The sequence below is a fragment of the Lactuca virosa genome, chromosome 2 (assembly GCF_052849685.1).
Source record: "Lactuca virosa cultivar CGN04683 chromosome 2, Lactuca_virosa_CGN04683_v6, whole genome shotgun sequence".
In the NCBI taxonomy this organism is placed as follows: domain Eukaryota; kingdom Viridiplantae; phylum Streptophyta; class Magnoliopsida; order Asterales; family Asteraceae; genus Lactuca; species Lactuca virosa.
The window spans coordinates 80,227,657-80,233,436 of record NC_136427.1 but is presented as its reverse complement, the minus strand read 5'-3'; positions in this window follow the sequence as shown (position 1 = coordinate 80,233,436).

Genomic DNA, 5,780 nt, shown 5'->3' with positions numbered 1-5,780 from the left:
TCATCTTTAACAGCCTCCTTCACCTTCAAAACGTCCCTAAAACCCTAATATCATTTGTGAGTGTAATTTGAGCTTAAGAGTGCATTGGTGGTTCTTTTAGTGTTCATCCAAGAAGAAGAAGTTGCCAAGGAAGCTAGGAGTGTCATTTGGCTTCAAGGATCTGACCATTTTCGACCTTGAGGAATTTCTGGAGGTAAAAAGCTTGGACCTTTCCTTCTTAATCTTTAGATCTAGTTAGGGTTTTGGTGGTTTGTCCCTTTGATGAACTTTGGACCTCTTTTGTTGAGCTAAGCCTCCCCATTTGTTATGAAAGGCATATCTGAGGTCCCCTAGTCATTTAGAAGTATAAAAATGGAAGCTTGATGAGAGATTTGACCTTATGCTTGGGTAAAAGACCTTGGAAAGGTCTTAATGGAGTAGTTGGGAGTGTATGAGACATGCAAGGGCATAAAGTTGCCAACTTTATGCCTTAGGACATCTTTTCAGACTTAGATCTAGCTTTTGGACGTGAACGATTCGAGATTAAGAACTGAATGGAAAAGGTGCTTAAAATGGTTGTACGCTGGGCGTAACTGGCTTTACGCGGCGCGTAGTCCCTAAACCTTCAGTACGCTGCGCGTACCAGGATGGGACGCTAGGCATACGCAGCTCAGTCGGGCCCTAAGCTGTTTTGGGCCTTTGGGCCTCATTTGGTTGTTGGGCTTGTTTGGATGGTGTGAGTTAGAGGCCTTCTCATCTGTTTGGGCCGTGTACTTTTCGGTTGGGCCTTATTGGGTCAAGGGGCCTATTAAGGATATTGGACTTGGACTTTGGGGCCCATTTGCAAGATATGGGTAATTGGGCCTTAGGGGTAGAGTTTGAAGTATGGGCCTTTCCTTGGGTAATTTAAGGTCTTATTATTGATTATATTATTATTGTTATTATTCAGCTCGGGAGGTTGCAGATTATTAGGAGGACGGTATTCGTATTCATCAGACAGAGGTGAGTCTCCTCACAATACCAATGGGTCTACGGCACCAAGCCCGACCCATTAATCGTTATGTGATATGATATGCTTGATTATTTGTGACATTTGCATGAAAGACCTCGGGGGGTTCCCGAGGCATCTGGTATAAGACCTCGGAGGGTTTTCGAGGCATCTTCGGTAAAGACCTCGGGGGCTTCCCGAGGCATCTGGTATAAGACCTTGGAGGGTTTCCGAGGCATCCTTGGTAAAGACCTCGGGGGGTTCCCGAGGCGCAAGGGCTAAGACCTCGGGGGGTTCCCGAGGCACCCGAAGTAAGACCTTGGAGGGTTTCCAGGGCATCCCTTTATGTTGTGTGCATGGATTATGTGATGTAGCCGTAGGGCTAATATGATATGTGGTATCTGAATTGTATGTGCGGTATGCTCTGGGGAACTCACTAAGCATTAGCTTACAGTTTGTGGATTTGTTTCAGGTACATCTGAGCCCAAGGGCAAGGGCAAGGCGTGATGGCGCGGCATGCACTCTATCTCTCTTTTATTGACATGTTTTGGGAACACTCTGATGAATCAAATAAGTTGTAATGAATACTGATTTGAAAACAATTATGTTGGGATTTCACGGACTATTCGAATGTGTTTTATTAATTAAAAAGGAAAATTTCTTGAAAATTTTTGGGTTGTTACAAGTTGGTATCAGAGCCTTTGTTTTAGGGATTCGGGCACACTCTTGAGTGTGTCAGGACTCAAACTAGGGAAATGGTAAAATCGTTTTCAAAAAGTAATTTAAAAAAAAAAGGGTTTTCAAAAGAAAATGAAAAGATGAGAGTGCAACGCGCGTGATCAGCCGAGCCAAGTAAGTGGTTCCTCAATAAGCTAGCCATTCTATACTGATATTTGAGCTTGTTAATTCCATGAAACTTGCTATGTGTATGATTTTAAAATTGTATACGGTTAGGAGCTTATAGCCTCAGAATGATTGATTTTGTCTTATTTCCTGTTCCTTGTCTGGTTGTGGTCCTAGGGTAGAATCTTTTATTCGAAAGTCTATTTGATCCTTTTCTGTGTATAATTTGCATGCATGAAAGCAACCTGTTATGATTGGTCTGATTGGTATGAGTAGAGTAAATCTTAGGACAGCCTGAGATTAGTGTATGTAGTAGTTTGTGGAATATGGATCTGTTTTGGGATAAATTGGGGTTATCAGGTAGAGCGTTGGTGAAAGGTACAACTAGGTGTGGAAGGTAGTATTGGGCCCGTACTACTGAAAGCACAGGACCTGTACCCGAACTAATGCTAGATCTGACGATTTCAAGAAGTACCGGTATGGGAAGATCCCTTATATGGAAATCCTGATCATTGAAATTTATGATATTTCAGTTCAGCATGGTGATGACACGATTTGGAGCAGGAGGATCAGGATCGGGGTCTGGATCCGGGGCGGGATCAGGAGACACTACTGATGCCATGAGTGAGAGGCTGCGCGAACTCATTGCAGCCGAGGTTACCAGGGGCATCCTTGACGCGACCCCAGTCATTTTCGGGACGGTCAAGGAGGGTATGATGGAGATTATGGATGAGATACTTAGATCCTTCAGGGACGAGTTGGCGGCGGGTCAGATTGGGGCCCAAACTCCTTCGTTTCGGGAGTTCAAGGCGTGTGGGGCGCTGGAGTTTTTCAGGGTCAGGGACCCCATTGTTAGCCGACTCTAGGTAGCGGATATCGATAACGCCCAGCGCACGAGTTCCTGCCCGGATGCAGCAAATGTTGGGTTTGCTTCGTGTATGTTGAGGGATAGGGCCCGCGATTGGTGGGGCGAGATTACTAGCCAGGTGGGGCCAGCCGGAGTGGCTGAGATGACATGGGCCGAGTTTGTTCAGCGATTTGATTTGGAGTTTGCACCACCTATTGAGGTGTAACGACTTGTGAGGGAGTTTCATGACCTTCAGCAGACCACCGAGACTGTGGCGGAGATCACCGCCAAGTTTCCGGAGCGAGCGTTGTTGATCCCATAGTACACTACGGATGAGGATATGAGGCGGACGAGATATCATTCCATGCTGAGGGATGATATCCGAGAGTTTGTGAGCTTTACAGGGTGCAAAACCCTGAATGAGATGGTGGAGAAGGCCCGTGAGAGGGAGATGGAGTTGGATACCCACACGAAGCGGAAGACTGATCAGGCGCAGGCGGCAGTGGGACAGGCTAAAAAGCCTAAGACCTCAGATTCAGCGAGTAGGGCCCAGCAGGGCTGTGGCCGGTGTACCAAGTGTGGGAGGTCTCATGGTGGAGCATGCCAGGGGACAGGTCTGACATGTTATACATGTAATCAACAGGGCCATGTGAGCAGGGATTGCCCCAGGAAGGGTTTGATATGTTTCCACTGCAACTAGACTGGACATAAAAAGGCTGATTGTCCGAGGTTGCAGGGAGGAGGAGGAGCAGTGGTGGCGCCCGCGCCCGCCACCATGAGGATCACTGATGACCGCCCTGCTAAGGCGGATGCTCTGGCGATGAAGAGTCGCGCATTTCAGCTGACCATCGAGGAGGCTCTGGCAGCACCAGACGTCGTGGCTGGTACGTATCTATTATTCCCTATTTCTACTATCTGTATGACTTATGTGTACTATATGCTTGTATAGGGACCTTTTTGGTCAACGGTATGTCTGCTCATGTCCTATTTGATTCGGGTGCCACCTGATCATTTGTGTCACTTGCGCTTAGCAAGAAGTTCGGAGACGCGCCAGGGACCTTGGATTCCCCGCTTGAGGTGGAGATCGCAGACGACCACACCGTTAGTGCTGCAAGGGTATATCGGGATTGTGTACTGAATGTATTGGGCGAGAGGTTCTGTGTTCATCTCGTTCTGATACCATTACGAGGGCTGAAAGTGATCATTGGGATGGACTGGCTGGGGGCCAATGGAGCCATGATCGATTGTGAGCAACAGTTGGTCCGGGTTCGAACCCTAAGTGGGGGAGAACTGGTTATTCACGGTGAGAGGGCCTCGCATGGACCGGCCCTCTGTTCGGCAGCGAGGGCTAGGAGGTTTTTACAGCAGTGTTGCACGGGCTTTCTGGCTTATGTCTCGGATACGAGAGTAGAGACTGTGACGGATGTGGGTAGTGTGCCGGTGGTATAGGATTTTCGGGACGTCTTCCCCGAAGAGTTACCAGGAGTGCCTCCAGAGAGGTAGGTGGAATTTCGCATTGACTTGGTGTCGGGTGCCGCTCCGATAGCAAAGGCACCCTACCGGTTGGCACAGCCGGAGATGCAGGATCTATCTACGCAGCTCCAGGAGCTGCTAGACCGAGGGTTCATTCGTTCGAGCAGTTCCCCGTGGGGAGCACTAATTCTCTTTGTGAAAAAGAAGGACAGATCGCACAGGATGTGTATCGATTATAGGGAGCTGAATAAACTAACGGTGAAGAACCGTTATCCGTTACCAAGGATCGATGATTTGTTCGATCAACTGCAGGGGCGTCGTGGTTTTCTAAGATTGATCTTCGGTCGGGGTACCATCAGATGAGGATTCGGGATGAGGATATACCGAAGACGGCCTTCAGGACTCAATATGGGCATTTTGAGTTTGTGGTGATGCCGTTTGGGTTCACCAATGCCCCAGCAGTGTTCATGGATCTTATGAACAGGGTATGCAGACCGATGTTGGATTGGTCAGTGATCGTTTTTATTGATGATATTCTGGTCTATTGTAAGACCAGGGAGCAGCATGAGCAACATCTGAGGGAGGTATTGGAGACCCTGAGGGCGGAGAAGCTTTATGCAAAGTTCTCCAAGTATGATTTTTGGCTGCGGGAAGTACAGTTCTTGGGACATGTCATCAACCAAGAGGGTATTTCGGTTGATCCAGCCAAGGTGGAGGGTGTGATGCGATGGGAAGTACCGAGGAATGCATCAGAGATTCGTAGTTTCTTGGGTTTAGCGGGCTACTATCGTAGATTTATCCAGGACTTCTCCAAGATTGCTATGCCATTGACCCGCTTGACCAAGAAAAATGTGACTTTTCGGTGGGGTGCGGACCAACAAATGGCTTTTGAGACCCCGAGACAGAGGTTATGCGAGGCTCCGATTCTAGTACTACCCGAGGGGTTAGATGATTTGGTGGTGTATGGCAACGCGTCGACTTCGGGGTTATGTGCGGTACTGATGCAGAGGGGGCACGTGATAGCTTACACCTCGAGGCAGTTGAAGATTCATGAGGCGAATTACCCCACCCATGACCTGGAGTTGGGGCAGTGGTGTTCTCCCTCAAGATTTGGAGGCACTATTTATATGGAGTGCGGTTCACTATCTATACCGATCACAAGAGTCTGAAGTATTTTATGGATCAGCAGAACCTTAACATGCGCCAGAGGAGGTGGCTGGATGTGTTAAAAGATTATGATTGTGAGATTCTATACCACCCGGGGAAAGCCAACGTGGTGGCTGATGCTTTGAGCCGTAAAACGGTGGGGTCCCCAATTAGGGACGTTTGTATGCGGATGACGGTGACTACTCCTTTGTTGGATATGATCAAAGTGGCTCAGGTTGAGGGGGTGAAAAAGGAGAATTGGAAGGTCGAGCGGATTCGGGGGTAGTATCCTTTGTTTGTGAAGGATAGTCGCGGCCTTCTGACGCAATGTGGTCGAGTATGGGTACCAGTGGCAGGGGGAGTGAGACAGAGGCTACTAGAGGAGGCACACAAGTCCAGGTTCTCTATACACCCAGGAGCTACAAAAATGTACATGGACTTGAGACTGAGTTATTGGAGGCCCTGCATGAAGCGGGAGATCGCCTGGTTCGTGGAACGGTGCTT